This window comes from Hypanus sabinus, chromosome 10 (genome assembly GCF_030144855.1).
Source record: "Hypanus sabinus isolate sHypSab1 chromosome 10, sHypSab1.hap1, whole genome shotgun sequence".
In the NCBI taxonomy this organism is placed as follows: Eukaryota; Metazoa; Chordata; class Chondrichthyes; order Myliobatiformes; family Dasyatidae; genus Hypanus; species Hypanus sabinus.
In genome coordinates this window covers 14,349,386-14,372,350 of record NC_082715.1, presented here as the reverse complement: position 1 = coordinate 14,372,350, position 22,965 = coordinate 14,349,386, and positions in this window count along the sequence as shown.

The following is a 22,965-nucleotide window of genomic DNA, read 5'->3' as shown; positions in this document are numbered from 1 at the left end:
TGTTACATTACCATTTCTGGAGAGAAGGTTCTTGGGAAACTGAAAGTTCTGATGTTAGGTAAGTCACCTGGACCAGATCGTGCACACCGCAGGGTTTGGAAAGAGGTGGCTGAAGAGATTGTGGAGCCATTAATAATGATCTTTGAAGAATCACTAGATTGTGGAATGGTTCTGAAAGATTGGAAAATTGCAAATATAACTTCATTTGTCAAGAAGGGAGAGAGGCAGAAGAAAGGACATTATAGGCTGGTTAGTTTGACCTCAGTGAGTGGGAAGGTGTTGGCATTAAGGATGTTAAGGATTGTTAAGGATGAGGCTTCAGGTTACCTGGGGGCACATGATAAAATAGGCCGTCTTGGGCCTGTTCTGGGTGAAAGGGGTCCTTATTTATGGATGCTGCCTTTCTGATGCATCAGCTTTTGAAGGTGTCTTTGATGCTGGGTAGGCAAATGTCCTTGATGGAGCTAGCTGAGTTTACAACTTCCTGCAGCTTTTTCCTATCCTGTCCATACCAGACAATGATGTAACGAGATAGACTGCTCTCCAGAGCACATCTGTAGAAATTTACATTTTTATTTACAGCAGTGAATCAGTGGATTTTTATCTGAAAGTTTAATAAATTATTCATTGCTGTGTTGTGGGAATAACCAGCAGGTAAGGTGTGCTGTCCAATGAATCTAGAGTGGAACTGCCTTTGATACGTTTGAGTCACTGTTTCTGATGGAAATGTGTGGCAACTGGAAAATGGATAATGATGGCAATTTTTGTTCCTTGAAACATATTGACATTTCACTTATACTGTTAGAGTTCTAATTGCCATGTTCCATATTTCTGTGAAAAAGACCAATTAACCTACCCAACATTATTAATGTTGCAGTTCCAGCATTATCCATTTCAAAAGTTCACAGTTCAAAACTCAAAGTACATTTATGATCAAAGTACAAATACTCCAGTATATGTATCCCTGAGATTTGTTTCTTTACAGGCAACCACAAAACAAAGAAACTCAGAAGAACACATTAAGAAAAAAGACCAGCAAACACCGCAGTGCAGAAAAAAAAAACACAAAATAAAAGTTGGCAAACAGTATTCAGAAGTGAAGCTCGCAAAAGTGAGTCCACAGTCATCACTGCAGCTTATCCAGGAGCCCATTAGCTGAGGCCACAGCTTCGCAGAAATGCAAAAACCTTGCAGAGCAGCGAGTGAATGGGTTCATTTCTTGCTTCCAGCCACACTCAACAACCTGACCTTTTCAATCTGGTCCATACATCAGGTTATTCTTCACTCTCAGACCTGCTCTTGGGGACAGACCTCACTGAGTTGATTTTAGCATCAGAGTACATACGACCACATTCAACACTAAGATTCTATTTTCTTGCGGGTATATTCCACAAATCTATAGAATAATTACTATAACTGGATCAATGAAAGATCAAGTTAAGTGCAGAAGGCAATAAGCTATGCAAATGCAAATAGAAATAAATAGCAATAAATAATGAGATCTTGAGATAGTGTGATAAAGAGTCCTTAAAGTGACATCATTGGTTGTGGGAACATCTCAATAGTTCAGTGTAGTTATCTCCTTTTGCTCAAGAGCCTGATGGTTGAGGGGTAGTAACTATTCTTGAACCTGGTGGTTCAAGTGCTGAGGCACTTATACTTTCTACCTTATGGCAGCAATGAGAAAAGAGTATGGCCAGGGTGGTGAGGATATTTGATCAAAGCAACACATACAACATGCTGGAGGAACTCAGCAGGTAGGGCAGCATCCGCGGAAATGAGCAGTCAAAATTTTGGCCCAGACCCTTCATCAGGACTGAAGATGGAGGGGGCAGGGGACCTATAAAGAAGGTGAGGGAAGGGAGTGAAGGAGAAGGCTGGTAGGTGCCAGGTGAAAAACCAGTAATGGGAAAGATCAAAAGATATTTGATGATGGATGCTGCTTTCCTACGACTGCATTTCATGTAGATGCACTCAGTTGTTGGCAGGGCTTTACCTGTGATGTACTGGGCCAAACCCATCACCTTTTGTAGGGTTTTCTATTCAAAGGGATCGGTGTTCCCATACCAGTCCAAATTTTGTCGAAGTTTTTAATGTCATGCCAAATACCCGCAGACTTCTGAGGAAGGAGAGGCACTGTCATGCTTTCTTTGTATTTACATTTATATGATGGGTCCAAGACAGGTCCTCTGAGACAGTGACACCCAGGAATTTAATGTTACTGACCCTCTCCATCTCTGCTCCTGCAGTGGTTCTGGTCTCCCTCCCCTGAAGTCTACAATCAGTTCCTTGGGCTTGTTGACACCGAGTGAGAGGTTGTTTTTAATTTTTAATCTCCCTCCTGTATGCAGGTTCATCACCTTTGATATGACACACAACAGTGGTGTGTGTCATCAGCAAACGGATAAGGTGCTGGAGCTGTGCTCAAGTGTAAGGTGAATAGAGCAGGGGGCTAAGCGCATGGCCCTGTAGTGCACCTTATTCTTATGCTGATAGGGATCGTGGAGGAGGTGTTTTTACCGATCCAAACTGCATGAGGTCTGCAATTGAGGAAAGCCAGGATCTAATTGCACAAGGAGGTATTGTGACTTCAGTTCCTTTAGTAGACCAGAGTACAATTGGTATTATACAAGTGATGCTGACTGTAAACTCAGTCATTTGTACAACTCCGCGTCTATAATTATTCAGCAGCCAAAAAGAGAAGTGTTTCTCAAGTGCACAGAAACTTCATGGGTACTGATTTTGATCACTGCTACAAAGCAATTAAGTACTCTGACTTCAACACAGAAGGTGTGGAAAATTTGATTTTTCTTCAGTATTTATAAATCATTTTAGCGAGCGCGTTCACACATCATCAGGACATTAATAACAATGAATCGACAGTATAATCTATCATCACAAGAACCTCAGCCGAAATATATTAAAAAAATTCTGAAGAACAATACCTTGCTGTCTCCTTCTATCTAAATTATTTTTCATTTGTCAGTCAAAATTAAATTATTCTTTTTCTTGAAGTTTGAAGGTAAAGAATAAAAAGGAAAGATACGGTGTTTTACTTCAGAACTAATTTTTGGCTTGGATTAAATAAATGTGGTCTAATTGATATTGAGATGATGAAGTGCAATACAATAAAGATAGTCGATTGGAGCAGCTGGCTTTACGAGAGGAGAAGTTATGGAAAATTGCATCAGATGTACCGATGATTAGCTGATAATGTTCAGCCGCAGATGTATTAAAACAGATTAGGTGAAGTTGAAAATCATTAAAATCATTAATATCAAAGTAAGATACCATCACATTTACAATCCAGTTTGCTCATTTTCATATGTTTAATCACACTGACAACATCAAAGCTGGCCCATTGAGGCAATTTTTAATGTGTAATTTACACATAAAAGTTGTTTTGTGCATTTAAGAGCGCACCAATCATTTCCAGGTTGGTTAGCAACTAATAAGAAATTAACCCAAACACTTCTGGGCACCATTCACCTTGACATTTCCTCACCATAAGATGCACATCAAATGACATTATTTAATGTTCCACAGAGATTGACTGTAAAGCAGTGCAAACTACAAACTCCATCTGTAGCTCTCAGTAGCAAAACCAGTACCAAATCAGCAAAGAAAACCACATTGGAGTGGACCCAAAGGAATATATTTTGCCCATCACTTTCACAATGTCCCAGCTTCTGGGAACTTCAGCTCTAAATGTTGTTTGTTTATTTTTACTGTTTGTACAATTGATTTTTTTACTGCACGTTGGATATTTGACAATCTTTTTTAATTGGTTCTTTTGGGTTCCTTTGTTTCATGGCTAGCTGTAAGGAGACAAATCTCAAGGTTGTATATACTATATATACTTTGATGATAAATGTACCTTGAGTTTTGAACTTTGTCCACAAATATCATTGTACAAGTTGTGAAAATTGAAGTCAACGCATTCAGATGAAAGAAGTCCCGTTGCAAGTTAATGTCAGTTTAAATGGTTCAGCATGGACTAGATGGGCCAAAGGGCCTGATTCTTGGCTGTACTTTTCTACGACTCTAAATCATTGCTTCATCTAAAAAAGTCAGTCTGTGCCCCCAGATGATTAGTAAGGAAGAGGTGAAAGTGTTCGACGCCTCTCCTGCAAACTGCCTTTTCCTAAACCTCCCTTCTGGAAGGTGTTATAGGGCTTTTAAATCCAAAACTTCACACCATCTTTAACATTTTTTCAGCCCAGTAGTTAATCTAATCAACCATTCTAATTAAACCACTCGAGCACCCTCTATCTATAACCCCTGTCAGTAAATCACACTGTAAACACTTTAATCTACTTTATATAATGCTTTTTACATTGTAAGTACATGCTGGTATTTATTAATTTATGAATATTTTAATTCTCTATCTGTACTTTAAAATCCGATTTTATATTTTATATAATTCTTTATTTTTTTTATCACTGTTGAATGTTCATAAGAACATAATAGGAGCAGGAGTAGGCCATCCAGCTCATTGAGCCTGCCCCACCATTCAATAAGATCATGGATGACCTGTCTGTAAACTCAGCTCCATCTATCTGCCTTTTCCCCTTAGCACTTAATTCCCTTACTATGTAAAACCTATCTAACTGTTTCTTAAATATATTTAGTGAGGAAGCCTCAACAGCTTCCCTGGGCAGAGAATTCCACAGATTCACCACTCTTTGGGAAAAACAGTTTCTCCTCATCTTCATCCTAAATCTTCTCCCCTGAATCTTGAGGCAATGTCCCCTAGTTCTAGTCTCACCTACCAATGGAAACAACTTTCGTACCTCTATCTTATCAATCCCTTTCAAAATTTTGTGTTTCTGTAAGATCCCCTCTCATTCTTCTGAACTCCAGAGAGTAGAGTCCCAGGCAATGAAGTTAACCCATTCATCCCTGGAATCAACCTGGTGAACCTCCTCTACACCACCTCCAAACCCAGTATATCCTTCCTCAAGTAAGGAGACCAGAACTGCACACAGTACTCCAGGCGCGGCCTCACCAGTAACCTATATAGTTGCAGTATGACCTCCCTGTTCTTGAATTCAATCACACTAGCAATGAAGGCTTATTTTTTGTTTCATGTCACGCCCTGACCAACACACCACTGCAAATTCCTAATACATGCACGGTCCTTGATCCTCAATCCTACAGTTGCATCAAAAAGCACTAAAAGAAGAGGAGTGGCAGTAATTCGCAATGTAGTCTCCACTATATTTGAAGAAACCAAGTGGACATTGAGTGACTGCTTCACGGAGCACCTGTGAAGTACATAAGCTTCCTGTCACCTGTCACTTTGATTTCTGAACCTCTCCCACTCTGACCCATCTGTCTGTGGCCTCCAAAACTCTTCTAACAAGTCTAAAGGTCAACGAGAAGCATCATCTAATCTTCAGTTAGAATCACATTGTATATCAACCAAGGAGATAGTACCTTTGGAATGTTATGAGGCACAGTGAGGGTAAGTTGTAATGGTATGTATAACATTTTCTATTTTTATATGATAAGACATTTCAGTTATGCTCAAGGGAGAACTATTTGTTGGAACACCTTCTTCTAAATTAACATGGAATCTACATGTCTGAGAAACATGTAGCCTCAATATTATAATCAATTCAGCAGTCTGCTTCTATGGAAGTCAGGTACTACTTTCTTTTTTATTTGAATACAAAAAGAGGCCATTCAGCTCATCAGTTCCATACCAGCCCCTTGTGACAGTGCACACCTAGCCGCACCAGCGCTGCGCTCTGATTCGCCAGAGTATGGATGACAGGGCAGTCCTTTTAAAAATTCAGGTCCGCTCCACTAATTGGTGGCCACATTTTGGCGGTTAGCTTTGGGTACTTGACTCAGGTTCGGTGTTCAATTGACAGCTCAAATTTGATTCAGTCTGAAACCGTCATGTCTGGATTCTTGTCTAGTCTCATCAGGAACCCTGTTCTCATCTCAATCCTGAACTTGTGTTTCAATTCTAGTCTCGGATACTCTAGCACTTGGGGCCCTACCATCCTCACCTGAGCCTCTTGTCTCACTTCTAGTAAGTAATCCTAATATTTCTCTTTCTCCTCTCCTTATCTCCCCAGAGGCCTACATTTTTTTTCTCTTGTAACCTCTTTTGAAAATAAAATTAACCAATTGCTCTACACAAGCAAGTCACTTACAATAGCTAACTGATCTACAAGCCTTCCTTTGGGACATGGGAGCTCCTGGTTGGGACACACACAGTCGCGGGGAAAAGGTGCAAACTCCGCATGGATTGTGCCTGCTTGGATCAAACAGGTCCTTGGAATGGTGAATCGTCAGCTAACTGCTGCATCGGTACCGCACTGCAGCTTTGACCTGAGTTTTTGAGTTTGAGCATCAGGAATAAGACTTCAAAACACGATCCGACTCAAAAGGAGGCAATGCTGTCTGCAGAGCAGAGCTGACATAAGAAAATATTCTCTATCTAGCAGTAAGTGGCAAGTGCTGTTTTCCAGGGATCTGAAGTAGAGTCTCATCTTCTTGCTATATATCAATTAACTTGGATGAAGATTTGAGGTGTGATGCAATATTTTCTGCTGATATTTAAGTGTAAGTCATGACAGACTGGATGGCTGGGCAAAAGCATCTCAGGTGGAATTTACAGAGAATTAGCGCAGAAGGAGGCTTTTAAGCTCAACATCCATGCTGTCTTTGCATAATAATTAGACAATTTTTTAATTGTAGCCCTACAGTTTCTTTTGTTCAAGAATTTAGCAAACTCTTTTTTTTTGCGAAACATGGTTTGAATGTGTTTTGCCTTTCCGTCAAGCACTGCATTCCAAATCTCAGCGAATCACTGAAATGACAGAGTTTTCCTCACATAAACTGGTTCTTTTGGCAGACACCTTAAACCTGCATCCTTCAAATTCTTAACCATCTGCTGAGAGGAAAATTGGATCAGCCATGATGAAATGACAGAGCAGACTAGATGGGCCAAATGACCTAATTATGCTTCTTCATCTTATGATGGGGAAGAGGAAGATCATGACCTGATCAGCCATGATCCAATTGAATGGTGGGGGAGTGGGGCTTTGGGATTTCAGTGTTTCTTTCAGTCATTCTATGGGGTTTCTTGTTTTGTGGATGTCTGTGAAGAGCATGAATTTCAGGTTGTATACTGTATAAGTTCTCTGATATTGGATGAACCTTTGAGTGGTGGGAGAAGCTCAACAAGCCAGACAGCCTACTCCTACTCCTTTTTCGTCAGAGTTCAAAGTAAATTTATCATTAACGTATGTATATGTCACCATTGCAACACTGTGATTTTATTTTTTGCAGGCATTCAGAATGGAACAAATAAATACAATAGAAGCAATGAAAAACTACACATAATGACTGACAACCAATGTGCAAAAGAAGACAATCTGCACAGATACAAAAAATAGCAAATAATAATAATAATAATAATAATAATAATAATAATAATAATAATAATAATAATAATAATAATAATAATAATAATAATAATAAATAAGACTGAGAACATGAATAGTAAGTGAAAGTGAGTTCCACAGTTCGTGGAATTTGTTCAGTGCTGAAGAATGAAGAGCTTGATAGTGAAAGGTTAATAACTGTTCCTGAACCTGATGGTGTGGGACCTATTGCTCCTGTACTTCCTTTCTTGATGTGGATGGATGTTCTTTTGTAATGGGAATGATTTATCTTTATTTTGTCTAGATTATTTTCTGCATTTTATTACATCTCCTTTCTGCCTTCTGTAACCCAGGTTAATTAAACCCAAAATTGTAATGTTAGAAAGTTCTACTTGCAGAGTGATGAAAACGAGGTTTACCGATTTTTTTTAAAAAGAATTTGAATAAAACGCTATCCAAGGGAAGGGTGGGCTGGACACAGGAAGGACAAAGAGAGAAATACAGAAGCAAAGACATGAAATGTTAAGAGCGGAATTAGTAGTGAGTATTTTTACCCTACTAACTTCAAACCCTCACACCTGGAGGAGAGACAATAGTGATACAAGATTTATTGCAGCTACAGCTATAACATGCAGCAGCTATAACAAGAAAATATCGCAGAGACCAGAGTCCAAAATCCCTACCGCGTAGCCGGGAATCAGTTCTGCAAAGTCAAACCAAAGCATTTGGTCAAGTTTTGTACAAGTTTATGAACTGACTTTCTGTGATAACCAACTATTTCATTCCAACGAACCAAGATGGCAAGCCACACAAGATGAAGAACCAGCACAGGAGCGAAATGTGTAATGATGAAGAGGATTTAATAAGGCTGGATGTATGTTTATTTTCATTTGAAGAATCCAAATTATTTTTCTGCAAGAACTGATTATTTTTGCAAAGATTTTGATAAGTTATTGATTGAGATTTACTTTGATTAAGAGTTGTGATTTTGGAAAATTGTTGTGAAAGGAGTTAAGCTGTATAGATATATAAATTTTGAATTTGAATTTAAACTTATAGATATACTGTCTGGAAATGAAACTGCAGTTAACTATAATATTTGAGAATAGGAATTTTATATGGTTTTCTAACTAACTAGGGATAAGTAAAAAGGAAAGTTTAGTCTGTAAACTGTTATAGGGACTAACACTAGATCTGATTAGTTAGAGAAACTGGAGTAACAAAGGTTATTCTAATGACTATCACTGATTCTAATTAAAAAGGAATTTGTTGTGGTTTGATATCTAAGATTTGGAACCAAAACAGAATGTTTGGATTTTGAATTGTTCTTGCTCATGTAAATATTTTGTATATATTGTTTCTTTTCTCATAAACAAAACTTATTTCCGGAAGTGTGTAGTTTCTATTCACTGCCTCCTTCCAATACCTAGAACCTTCCGATGGCCTATTAGTACCTAGTGCAATTTGATTTTCTCAAAACAGTGTGATGACTAGACACAAATGATAAGACCGGTGCTGAACAGGTGTTACACTTCCTTAAAGAGCAAGCCAGCTACGCCAGTCAATCCAATGTGCTCCAGACCCTCCTCTCTAGTGCTATTCAATTAAGTCTTTTCTTTATGCTCTATGTTCTGTACGTACTTCCCAATGCTTTGTGCTCAAACTTAGATGGAATACACCAACGTAAGGTTGAATCACAAACAAAAGAAAATCTGCAGATGCTGGAAATCAATGTAAATGCTGGAGGAACTGAGCAGCTTAGAAAAGAGATCTATAGAAAAGAGTAAGCAGTTGATGTTTCAGGCCAACACCCTTCTTCAGGACTCAGTCTCAGCCCAAAATGTTGACTGTTTATTCTTTTCCACAGATGCTGCCTGACCTGCTGAGTTTTTCCAGCATTTTGGGTGCATCACTTGTGATTGAATTTGAGCTGAATATTGAGGCACCTTGAGCATTGAACATTGAGAAGAACATATGGCCATCTTTGTTCCGAGCAAGTTTGAATATCTTCTCCTTGGTGAGAGCATGAGCTCTGCAAAAGAACAGGTAAATTAATGTGATATTGTACATTAAACTCTAGGACAGGTGTTCCCAATCTTCTGCATTAAATATACATTAAATTCTGCAGGAAATATGTTCCAGATGCTGGGAGAGTCCAGTACCAGAGGGCATGTTTTGAAAATAAGGGGTAGGTCATTTAGGACAGAGTTAAGGAAAAACTTCTTCTCCCGGAGAATTGTGGGGGTCTGGAATGCACTGCCTCAGAAGGCAGTGGAGGCCAATTCTCTGGATGCTTTCAAGAAGGAGCTAGATAGGTATCTTATGGATAGGAGAATCAAGGGATATGGGGACAAGGCAGGAACCGGGTATTGATAGTAGATGATCAGCCATGATCTCAGAATGGCGGTGCAGGCTCGAAGGGCCGAATGGTCTACTTCTGCACATATTGTCTATTGTCTATTAACTGAGGGGTCCGTGAACCCCAGGTTGGGAATCCCTGCTCTAGCATGACAGAAAAGAAATTGAACAAAGTGAACTGAAGTGTAGCCTTTTTTGAAAGGGATGAAAATTCAAGATGCTATACTTTGGTATTATTGATCTTTGATTAATCCCTGCATAGGAATGCATAGTCCATAGCATTGTGACTTTAGCACTGAGCTTTTTTTTATAGGCATCTGTTAGTCTCGTGAGACCATGGAAGTTTTCCAGGGTGCAGGCCTGGGCAGGGTTGTATGGGAGACCAGCAGTTGCCCAAGCTGCAAGCCTTCCCCTCTCCACACCACCGATGTTGTCCAAGGGAAGGGCACTAGGACCCAAGCAGCTTGGCACCGGTGTCGTCGCAGAGCAATGTGTTGTTAAGTGCCTTGCTCAAGGACACAACATGCTGCCTCAGCTGAGGCTCGAACCAGTGACCTTCAGATCACTAGACCGATGCCTTATCCACTAGGCCATGCGTTAACACAATACAGAATGAAGGGAAAGATATACTGGCATTGGATAAGTATTTGAAATAAAATTATAGGTTTTCAACACAAATATTTCATTGGGTATTTTGGAGTCTGTATAGTTGGGTTGCTATGAATATACTTGTTCATTCAAGACCCAATGGCATCACAGAGAGCCTCTTACATGGCAGTGGGAAACTGGACATAATATGTATAATAATCAGAAAAGCAAAATGACATACAAACAGAAAAGACTGAAAATACTCATTAAGTTAGGCAGCTCTGTGGAAATAAAAAAAAATGTTTCAAATTGAAAATTCTTCATCAAATGCAGGAAAGAAATTGACAATTTTAAGTTGTAGACAACCCTTACAAATTGTAGTAAGGGTGGATATGACTAAAGGATTATTTATGATAGAGTAAGGCCAGAGTTGCCATGAGGATGGTTTGTTTGAGCGGGCAAAGGAGTTAGTGAGAACAGTTAGGGGGCTGAAACATTAATTATTTATTCATCTCTATAGTTGCTGCCTAACCTGTTGATTTCTTACAGCACTTTGTGTATGCTGCACAAGAATTCCTGCATCTTCAGAGCCTCTTGTAGCTATGACTGGGGTTATAGGTGGAGTTGGTCAACGTAAGAACAAGTTCAGCTAGACTCAGCGAGAATCAGTAGATGTGTTGGTGGAGGGGACGCAGTTGTGTTCAAGGAAGAGGCCAGGAGCATTCAGAATGACCCAGTGCTGGACGGAGGTGCAGAGTAATTGTACATCCATGGTGTGGTGAACTACATATACCTGTCTGGACACGCCCCCCCCCCTCCACCGCTGACTGCTCCAGTGGCTCCTCCCACAGACCCCGGTATAAAGGCAATTGGGGCCTGAGCCCTGCCCTCAGTCTCCAGGATGTAGTATGATGGTCAATTGCTGCTTGTTCTTTCTTCCTGTCAATAAAAGCCTATATCTCACCTCACGTCTCAGAGAGTTATTGATGGTGCATCACATGGTGAACCAGAAGTGGCTCAGAGCAGAAACCTGGAAACTGTTGAAGTGACTACAGATGCATGTGAGAATGGACTAGGCCAGGAAAGTCAAGGTAGAAAAGAAGAATTTCACAGGCTAACATTACTGTATGCTAAAACAATGGTACTAACTGAACCATCCTGCTTGAGGATCTCGGACAGAAAGTAGAGGTGCACTGTCAGGAGCTAGGGCACTACAAGGTTGGAGACCGTGGAGGGAAGATCACCTGAGGAAATGAAGTCAGTGGTTGTTCGGGCCTGTGTAAGTTGCCACAGTTACACTCATGGTCTGGAGAATAGGACTGGGGTTAAAAGAGGAATTAGTCAATGTGAGAACAAGTTAAGTCAAAATTTTTGGATACATTGGTGCAGGGGAACCAGTGGTGTCTGCACTCAGCAGCCACTTTATTAGGTACACTTGTACCTCATTGAATATCTAATCAGGCGGTAAATACAAATATCTAATCAGCCAGTAATGTGGCAGCAACTCAGTACATAAAAGCTGCAGACATTGTCAAGAGCTTCAGTTGTTGTTCAGACCAAACTTCAGAATGGGGAAGAAATGTGATCTAAATGACTTTGACTGTGGGGTGATAGTAGGTGTCAGACAAGGTGATTTGAGTATCTCATAAACTGTTGATCTCCTGGGATTTTCATGCACACAGTCAAGAATTTACAGAGAATGGTGTAAACAAAACAAAAAAAAAATCCAGTGAGCTGCAGTTCTGTGGGCAAAAGCACCTTATAACAAGAAAGATCAGAAGAGAATGGTTCAAGTTAACAGGAAGGCAACAGTAACTCAAATGCATTAAAAACTGTGGTGTTCAAGTGAGCACCTCTTAATGCACAACACATCAAACTGTGAAATCGATGGGCTGCAGCAGAAGAAGACAGCAAGCGTGCACTTAGTGGCCATTTTTATTAGGTGCAGGAGGTACCTCATAACATGACCATTGAGTGTGTGTTCAAGGAAAAAGCAGAGGGCCTGCAAATCAAGTTCAAGTTCAAGCCTTCACTATGTGGGAATGAAGTGCACACTAATGGGGTCATGAGGTATGGCTATGTGTCTGAGAGATATTTGGTTTCTGTTAAACCACAACTGTCTTATTCTTGACACACTGTTTGAGTAGGAAGGAGAGAGAAAAGAAAAATCAGCTCAATCAATGACTCATCGGCAGTCAGCAATAAAAAGTTTTGGAGAGGGTGAGGCAACAGGGAGGGATCCTAGTGAATTGGTAATTCTGGAGGCAGGAGAAAGCACTCATAGTCTGGGGTAAAGACTCCTAGGCCAAGTAATGGGTATGGAGAAAAAGGCAGCAAATGAAACTTTTAACATCATATCAGGCCAGAATTCATCAAGGTAAAGGCATTGAGGGAGATGGGGAAACACTGTATTGAGAGTGGGGCATAAGTAGACAGTTTTAGTAAGATTTGGAAGCCTCTTAAATTCAGAAGTAAAATGGATTGTGTTGGCAGAGAATGTATGACCTAATACTTCGGTATATTACACAGCTGAGAAAGTAACATCAAGGAAAATATTGTCAAATTGGATTTGTAAGAGTGTAAATTACCCTTTATTAAGTGACCAGTGGAAGAGGAATGCAGCGCACTGCTGTTCAGCATGCTTTTCAGGTGTCTAATGACCTTGCTAAAGTAACATTAAATCATTTTAGTTAACCCATGTTTAGGGTTTCATCTGCCCTCTAAACCTGTGTCTAAGGCACTTCATTTTCACAGGCTTTCAGCCTGAAAAATTCTTATAATAATTCAACTGGAGGATCGAACACCTGCTGTTCTGTCCCACCAGTATTGCCTTAATCTCAGTCACAGAGGAGCAGTCCACTTCAACAACGCGACATTTCCATTTCCCTCTTCAGATTTGCTTATGGGCTTTCTAAGAAAGGTTGACATCTGAGGTGATGAGGAAGTTTTCTGACAGTCTTAGCATTTACATACCAATGCAGTTAAAGTCAATTGAATTTTGTTGTAACATGTCTAATATGACCCACATATGCCCTACCACTACAATCTTTTATAGATTTTGTGTTTTCTGGTTTCATTGCTTGATATTTATGCTTGTCCTAAAGAAATTTTCAAAAAAAAACACACATCAGATTTTTAGGCAGGCATATTCCTTCAGGTTCAGAATTCTGTGTTCAACTTCTAACTGATGACTAGAATTATGCTGAAAAATCCACATTAAAGATGCATGAACAGCTGATGAAGTGTTTATTTTACACACAATTGAATTGAAAAATGAAGCAGGGTGAACAATATTTTATCATATTGTTTCCAAGATAAAATAATATTTTATCTTGACTATAATATGACAAAATATTGGTCTTGAATCTCAACACAGATTGACTCAGTGTTTATTAATGAAACTCAGGATATAGACACAGTGGCCACTTTATTAGGTACACCCATACACCTGTTTGTTAATGCACTCTCCTAATCAGCCAATCATGTGGCAGCAACTCAATGCATAAAAGCATGCAGGCCTAATCAAGAGGTACAGGTGTTGTTCAGACTGAACATCAGAATGGGGAGGAAATGCGATCAAAGCGACCTTGACTGTGGCATGATTGTTGGTGCCAGATGGGGTGATTTGAGTATCTCAGAAACTGCTGTTCTCCTGGGATTTTCACACTCAACAGTCTCTAGACTCTACAGTAAATGGTGCGAGAAACAAAAAAAAAATCAATGAGTGGCAGTTCTGTGGGTGAAAATGCCTTGTTAATGCGGAGCCTAGCCAAACTGGTTCAAGCTCACAAGAATATGACAGTAATTCAAATAATCACACTTTACAACAGTGGTGTGCAGAAGAATATCTCTGAATGTGCATATCTATCTTTGAAGTGGATGGGCTACAGGAATACAGGAACATATACTCTGTGGCCACACTTTATTAGGTTCAGGAGATAGCTAATAAAGTAACCACTGAGAGCAGAAGCCTTCCAGCACAGCCTTCCACTCAAATATGAGTTAGTTTGTATTGTGATACGTGCAGGTCTATAGCAGAAGCTGGCTGCATCAGAAAAGCTGCAGGAAGAGTGGCAGAAACAATTATTGCTGCCAACATATCATTTCACTATCAAATAAAAATACGAACCCACTATAAAATAGTCCCATGGCTTTCACGAGGGCTTCAAATAATAAACTAAGCAAGGGGATTCATAAAGGAAATCAGAAAGACAGCAGAAGATAAGGGAAATAAAAGTGTGGCAATGTATTAGAGTAGATAACAGGAAAATGATTTTGTATTAGGTAAAGGGGGAAAGTACATTAAAGTCGACTTGCAAGCAAGTGGTTGGACAAATTTTACAGAATTAGTCAGAAAATAACTGTTCAGAAAGTTCACTATGAAAACAGGAAACTCTGCTTAAAGGCTTTATATTTGTAGCAGAAAGTTTTCCATAGCAAAGTGCATGCAGCTTGTCAATCAGTAAACAGATAAACTTGTAAATACATTTGCAATATAATGCAGCCATGAGTTTTTTCCTATTATTGATGGAATCCAAATTCTTCTTGATGCATGCTCCATTAAGTTTATAACAGCTTTGGAAAATAATGTTCTATTTCCGAATGCTTTGAATTCTCAGTTGCATACTCAGCCAATGTTTAATTAGGACCACGAAAATGAAAGATCATGTTCGTAGATGTAAGCGGAGAGGATTATGGAAGAGCGCTTTATATTTCATTGGTGCTTTATTCAACACAAAACACTCCGGTCAGTTCAAGAAGCAAACTACAATATGCTGCACTGCCACCCATGATCGAGAGTCACCTCCTATCCATGTTCTCTTCTAACTGTTGCCTCAGGAACAGTTATTACCCTTCAAGCATCAGGCTCCTGAACCAAAGTGGATAACTCCATTCACTTCATTTCTGAACTGATGCTATGACTAATGGGCTCACTTTCAAGCACTCTACAACTCATGTTCTCAGTATTATTTTTTTCTGCATCTGCATGTTGGTTGTTTGTTAAAGCACACAAAATTCTATGGATGCTGGAAATCCAAAGGAATTTTGACAACGTTTCATGTGTGTTATTTTGTAGGGCCAATTGACACTCTTTGGGTGCTGTTTTTCATTGATTCTATTGGATTTCTTTGTTCTGCTCTGAATGCCTGAAAGAAAATGAATCTCAGTGAAGTATATGGTGGCATGTAAAACTAACCTTCATTCACTGGCGTTTGAATCTTCCTGATGTGGCTGATTTTTTGGCTTGTGCCTAAGCTCATGTGTTGTTAATTTTATGCCTATAAGCTGAGTGCCTTGTTGTTTATAACTGTGTTTCTTGTACCTGTGATTTTAGCTACCTGTTATGGTTTGTACAGCACTTTGGTCAACATGGGTTGTTTTTAAGTGTGCTTTATAAATACATTTGACTTGACTTGACATGTACCTACATTGATCCTCCAAGAGGACCACAACCTTGTCCCCGGGAATGGAGGCTTGCATACCGCAATGACCCAGAAATCTATATTGGCTGGAGTCAGGGCCTGACTCCAGTGCTGACTCTTGGTAGGGCCACCCGTGCCAAACAGGTCAAAGGGTACAGGCCAGACCAAGAATAGATCACTGGTTCTCCAGGTTCGGAGATATAACGCAGGGCTAACAACCCTGACTGGTAAAACAAAATTGTTACGGAAACATCAATCAAGAATTCTTCTACATCTGAGTGCGATGGTATTCCTGGGTCTCCACCTGGGACTTGCATGACGGACAGTAGTGAAAACCGAGAGGAAGCTACCAACACAATGAAGGGAGCTCCGACCACAGCCAGAGATGTAGGACCTCCATTGCTGCCTTAAATGCCAGTGGCGTAATGGGCTTTAAGTAAGTACATAGCAACACACACTAAATGCTGGAGGAACTCAGCAGGTCAAGCAGCGTCTATGGAAATAAATAGATAGCTGACATTTCAGGCTGAGACTCTTCTTCAGGACTTGGAAGGAAGGGGGAAGATTCTGGAATAAAAAGCTGGTGCGAGGGGAAAGAGGCTAGCTGGAAAGTGATAGGTGAAGGCAGGTGAGTGGGAAAAGTCAAGGGCCGGAGAAGAACGAATCTGATAGGAGAGTAGAGTGTATAAAAGAAGAAAAGGAAGGAGGAGAGTACCCAGGGGGAAGTAATATGAAGAGGAGATGTGGTAAAACATCAAAGTGCGGAATGGCGGGGGGGGGGGGGGGGGCAGGGGCAGAACTTGTTCACCGTAAAGAGAAATTAACATTTATGCCATCAGATGGAGGGTACCCAGATGGAATATAAGGTGTAAGTACATACTTTGATAGTAAATTTACTTTCTACTTAGAATGTTGGAAAGAGGAAGAAAATAAATTGTGGTGATGGAATTGTTATTTTGTTTATTATTGTCACATTACCTTAATACAGAAAAAAGCTTTGTTTGTGCGTTATCCAGACAGTTCATTCCATGCATAAATAAGTAGATCATTTCATTCATAAGTAATATCATAATGTTGTGACAGACCATTGAAGTAGTTGTAATTAAATTAATATTTTAATGCTATGTAGATTAACAAACAATTTGCTGCTAGATCTGTCGCTTAATACACGTTTCTATGCAGGTGTTCACAGTAGGCCAGTACTGGTGATGTTACAATTTTCATTGCATGAATAAAAAAGTTCCAAGTAAATTTATTATCAAGGTACATATATGTCACCATATACAACACTGAGATTCTTGTAGGCATACTCAATAAATCCATAGAATAATAATCATAACCGAATCAATGCAAGATCGCACCGTCGTGGGTGTTCAGCCAGTGTGCAAAAGACAACAAATTGGCAAATACAAAAAGAAAAAATACTAATAATAAATAAGCAATAAGTATCAAGAGCATGAGATGAACGGTTCTTGAAAGTGAGTCCATTGGTTGCAGGAAAACGTCAATAATGAGGCAAGTGAAGTTGAGTGAAGTTCTCCCCTGTGGTTCAAGAGCCTGATGGTTGGGGGATAATAATTGTTCCTGAAGTAGGCTGTGTGAGTCCTGAGGCTCCTATACCTTCTTCCTGATGGCAGCACTGAGAAAAGAGCTTGGCCTGGGTGTTAGGGGTCCCTGATGATGGATGCTGTTATCCTGCGACTATGCTTCATGCAGATGTGCTCAATGTTAGGGAGGGCTTTTTGAAGTGAAATCATACTTACTGAACTTGCAATGACAGTATGAAGGAAAGGTTTGTAGTTTGTGGAGATCAATTTTGTAAGTCACATATCATTTAATTATCAATCATTATGAGTGAAATCAGCCTTTTCTCCTTGGAGCGACGGAGGATGAGAAGTGACCTGATAGAGGTGTATAAGATGATGAGAGACATTGATCGTGTGGATAGTCAGAGGCTTTTTCCCAGGGTTGAAATAGCTGGCATGAGAGGGCACAGTTTTATGGTGCTGGGGAGCAGGTATGGAGGAGATGTCGGGGTAAGTTTTTTTACTCAGAGAGTGGTGAGTGCGTGGAATGGTCTGCTGACAGGAATGGGTGTTGGAGGCAGATACGATAGAGTCTTTTAAGAGATTCCTGGACAGGTACATGGAGCTTATAAAAATAGAGGGCTAGAGGTAAACTAAGGTAATTTCTAAAATAAGGACATGTTCAGCACAGCTTTGTGGGCCGAAGTGCCCGTATTGTGTTGTAGGTTTTCTATGTTTCTATGATTATTATGTTTTAAACAAGGGCTGGCATTTTGGGACTTTTGAAAATGTCTTCAAAGTTTATTATATGCTATGTAATGTATTTTGTCTTGCAAGTTCACTTCATAGGTTTTTGGTGTTTCCCTCCAGTATAAAGAAAAAATAGATTGGAATCTTGCTTGTCAGCAGTTTGTCATTCTACTTCATGTTTTGCTAAAAAAAAACCTTGCATAATGTAGGAGAGAAATTTTTTTCTCTCCCACACTACCATCATTTTAATTTAGAGCAGGGGGTCCTAACCTTTTTTATGCTGTGGACCAATATCATGAAGCAAGGGGGTCTGTGGACCCCATGTTGAGAACCCCTAATTTAGAGGAAGTGGGTGTCAAACTGAAATATTCATTTTACCCGTTTTGCGTACAACTTAACTAACCTTGACTTTGGCAATGTATGATGTAAATGGTATGGTGTTAATAAGGTTTATCTGCGATGTCCAGGTATGGCTTTCACTATACTTTTCTATGCATTGCTAGAGAGCCGGTCTTTTGATTATGAGAAAAGTCAAAACATCTGGAGCAGTCACAGAGAGAACATACAAACTCCTTAATTGAACTCAGAATTGAACTCCAAACTCCAACACTTGAGCTAACTGCTATGTTATTGTGGAAGATGTGGTTAAAAAGATGTATCATGATGTTTGCATTCAAATTGCATTCAATAATCTGTTTCATCTGTGCCTCCTGTATGATATAATCTGAACTATCTACTTCTCTGGTTCAAGCAGGGTTGTAAGGATAAATTAAACATTATTTCATTCCTTTTTCCTTTATAAATTGTTCATGCTGGAAGAAATGAAACTGTAGATTGTCATTTGATATGACTACTTTGAGCAAAGATAAATCACACTTCTTATATTATGCCTTCTATCAGGGGGCATGGTCCCACATAATGCACTTGTCATCCTGCACATTAACACTAAGTTAACAGTCAGCAGTCAACATTTTAACATTTAAATTTGTCTCAAAGGGCTGAATGGCCTACTTTCCTGTATCTTATGGTTTAAAAGCTAGAGGGAATATTTTAGTTTTAATAGGCTATTTTAAACAGCTTTTAAATATCTGTGTGGACCAGACTGCCTTGTAGGCCATCTCCTCCACAGCTAGAGTGGCAAGTGGGTGGCTGTGCTCTGTGACCCTAGCATCGTGTACCTCTGCTGGTCTCTGTCCCTGCTACCATGATGCATCTTTCTTCAAAGGTCAAAGTTCAAAGTACATTTACAATCAAGACACTTATATATCACTATATATTACCCTGCAGTTCATTTCATGCAAGCATTCACATTAAAGCAAAGAGATGTAATAGAATCAATGAGAAATTATGCACAGAGAAAAAACTAACGTGCAAAAGAAAACAAACTGTGCAAATAGAATAAAGAACAAATGATGATAGTAAATAAATACGTACGTAAATAATAATGAGAGCACCATTTTTAGAAAGTGCTTGAAAGTGAGTCCAAAGGTTGTGGAATCATTTCAGAACTGAGGTGAGTGAGGTTATCCCGTCTGCTTCATGAGCCTGATGGTTGTAGGATAATAACTGTTCCCGAACCCAGTGGTGTGGGACCGGAGGTTCCTGTACCTCCTTCCTGATGGCAGCAGCAAGAAGAGAGCATGGCCCAGGTGATGGGTCCTTGACAATGAATGCTGCTTTCTTGTGGCAGCGCTCCTTGTAGATGTGCTCAATGGTGGGGAGGGCTTTGCCTGTGATAGACTGATCTATATCTACCACTTTTTGCAGGCTTTTCCATTCATATCAGGGTGTGATGCAATCATTTGGTTATTTAATAGTTCATGAAGTTGAATCAACTTGATACCATACTTAGATAGTAAACTGAAAGGGAACTGCATTAGAGCCAGATGGCCACATGTTTTCGGGATTTCTGGATCTGGTGATAGCCGCAATTTCCCCTTTAACCGGTTGCAGCCCATTTTAAATCACTTGCAAATTTAAGCAAATCACTTCCTTCTAGAGAAAGAAACATTTGCTCTTTTGAACCGTTCGATTATGTTGATGAAACCTTCTGTGCTTCCACAACAATACAAAGATTTTCCCTTCTTTTATGATAGTTGTATTTGGAATATCCTGTTTACATAAAGGCTGCTGCAGCAACTTGAACGTCTTATCCTCTGTCAGCTCGAACACATGTGCTAATGTAAGGAAGGTTCAACACCCTTGTGGATGTTAATAGTTAAGAAATAATGAGTTTTGCATCCAGATGGTATAGGCATAAAGCAGATGTAATTCTGTGAGGATTGTGGCCAAATATTTCTGGTCTACAATCCGTGATTGAGTGTTCAACACTATACAATGTTCATCAACATCCTTATTAAATTTTAAATCTTGAAATTACTACTTTTTTATGTCTGCGAGTGGTTGGGTCAATCCTTTCCGAAATATCATTCTTTACAATGCTTATCTGTTTCAATATCATGCTAGCCGCACTTATTTGGTTTCCCATTGCAAGCTTCCACGTCCGTTGAGAAACAGCTTGCCAATTATTCTGCAGTTTGTGATTCACTGTTTAGCTTTATTAATGAGGCTAGGTGGCTTCATTTTTCAATATTTAAAGTATCTGGCTGCTCTGAACTTGTGTATCTGTGCCAAATAATTCTAACATTCAAGTAGTTTCCTGCCCTGCCTACCATGTGCATAATTATCACTCGCTGGACTAGGACTCCTCGAACTCCTGTCACTGTTCCTGTCATTGTTTGGACTCGTATGTTAGGGCCATTCAATCAGCCGGCTGGCCTAATTCTGCTCTTAATTCTTATGGTTAATAAGAATAATGCCCTAAACTCCTGGTGAAGTCATCGGGGCGCCGTCATGACCGATCATGTGGTGATTGCTCATCATGTGGCGTTTCTGTAGTACTCTCCAGTCTTTTTCTTACGAGGTTGAGTTGCTAGCTCGATGGAAAGCGTGCAAGGGAGCTGGATTTGAACTCTGGACCATTCGCTCCTGAGTCCAACGCTGATGCCACTACGCCACCAGCCGGCTGAATGGTTAATGTAATATTCTGTGGAAATTCTTTTACATGTTCAGAGGCAACTACTCTAGATGTGTTGCTGGCTCATTCAAATATTAAACCAAGTCAGGCACAGCTTTGTGGGCCGAACAGCCTGTATTGTGCTGTGTGTTTCTATGTTAGTTTTGTGTCAAACAGTTAATTCACACACAGGAGTCTGGGTCTGAGACAGAAAGGTGTCAGCCATGATGAAACAAGGGAGCAGACTTGATGGACCGAAAGGCCTAATTTTGCTCCTATATCTTATGGTCTAAAAGCAGCAAAATTCCATTGTTAAGTGGGAAATGGATTTTTTTGTTGGGTGTAAGTGATTTACACAACTTTGTCTAATCATCTGGTCCTATCTCTGCAAACAGGAACACTGACATAGGAAAATAGAATTCTACAACACATTACAGGCCCTTCGGCCCACAATGTTGTGCCAATCATGTACCCTACTCTAAAAAATGCTTAGAATGTTTGATTTCATATCAAGCACTTTCATTCATACCTTCTACTAGTTGATATTCTACTTTGATGCTAAAGAACATAACAATTCTTTCCATGGATAAATAGAGAGGCTCTTGTGCTTTGTCATAAATGCCAAGATTTCTGATACACTAATCTGCAATTGAACTTCAATGTTATATTACTAGAATTAATATTTTACTTGCATGAAAAAATTTCAGGTACTGCCTCTGCTGTGCTCATTTCTGCATCTCAGACTTCAAAAATTTCAAAAACATTCCAAAGTAAATTTATTAATCAAAGTACTGCATATATATGTATATAATGTTCATTTTTGCAGACATTAGCAGTAGAAAAAAGACATACAATAGATTCATTGAAAACAAAACTGTACAAAAAGACTCACATATAACAACGTGCAAAAGAAGACAATTTGTGCAAATACAATAATGATAATGATGATGATGATGATATAAATAAATAGATAGATAGATAGATAGATAATACTGAGAAGATGAGTTTTAGAGGCCCTGAAAATGTGTCAATAGGTTGTGGGATCAGTTCAGTTTTGAGGTGAGTGAAGTTATCCACACTGGTTCAGGAGCCTTGGTTGAACTGTTTCTGAATCTGGTGATATAGGACCTAAGGCTCCTGCACTGCTTTCTCAATGGCAGTAGTGAGATAAGAGCATGGCCCGGGTGACAGGGGTCATTGACGATTAACACATTAATTTCGAGCTTCTTAGCCTCACCATTGAATGCAAACTGATATCCTCGACAACTTCCTGATACTTCACTTTTTTTTTCCTTCCCATCTGTGTTGTATGAGTACTCAACGAGTTCTTACTTCTAATGAGCTTCAATGCAATGATAACAGATAGATAATACGTGATACATGAGCTCGAAGTCTATCTAGATTATTCACTCTCTTCACTGACTACCTCTGGAACTTTACATATATACTGAACATCGATTTCTCTAACTTCTGGTAATTTGCACCCGTCCCCCTTCTCTCTTTTATCATTCCTTGTTTTGGCTCCCGTCTTACCTCTTCTTCTCCTCATCTGCTCATCATCTCTCTCTGGTGCCCCTCCTCCTTCCCTTTCTCCCAAGGTTCACAGTCCTCACCTACCAGATTCCTTCTACTTCGGCCCTTACCTCTTTCACCATTCACCTCCAAGATTCTTAATTCAATACCGCTCCCCCACCCAACGAACATCACCCCTCACCTTGTTTCTCCTATAATCTACCAGTTTGTACTCTTTCCCTTCAACCTCTTTCTTATATGACTTCTTCCTCCTTCCTTTCCAGTCACAATCAGAATCGGGTTGAAGATCATTGGCATATGCATGAAATAAGTTGTTTTGTGGCAGTAGTACATTGCAATATATAATAAAGAATCTATTAAGTACAATA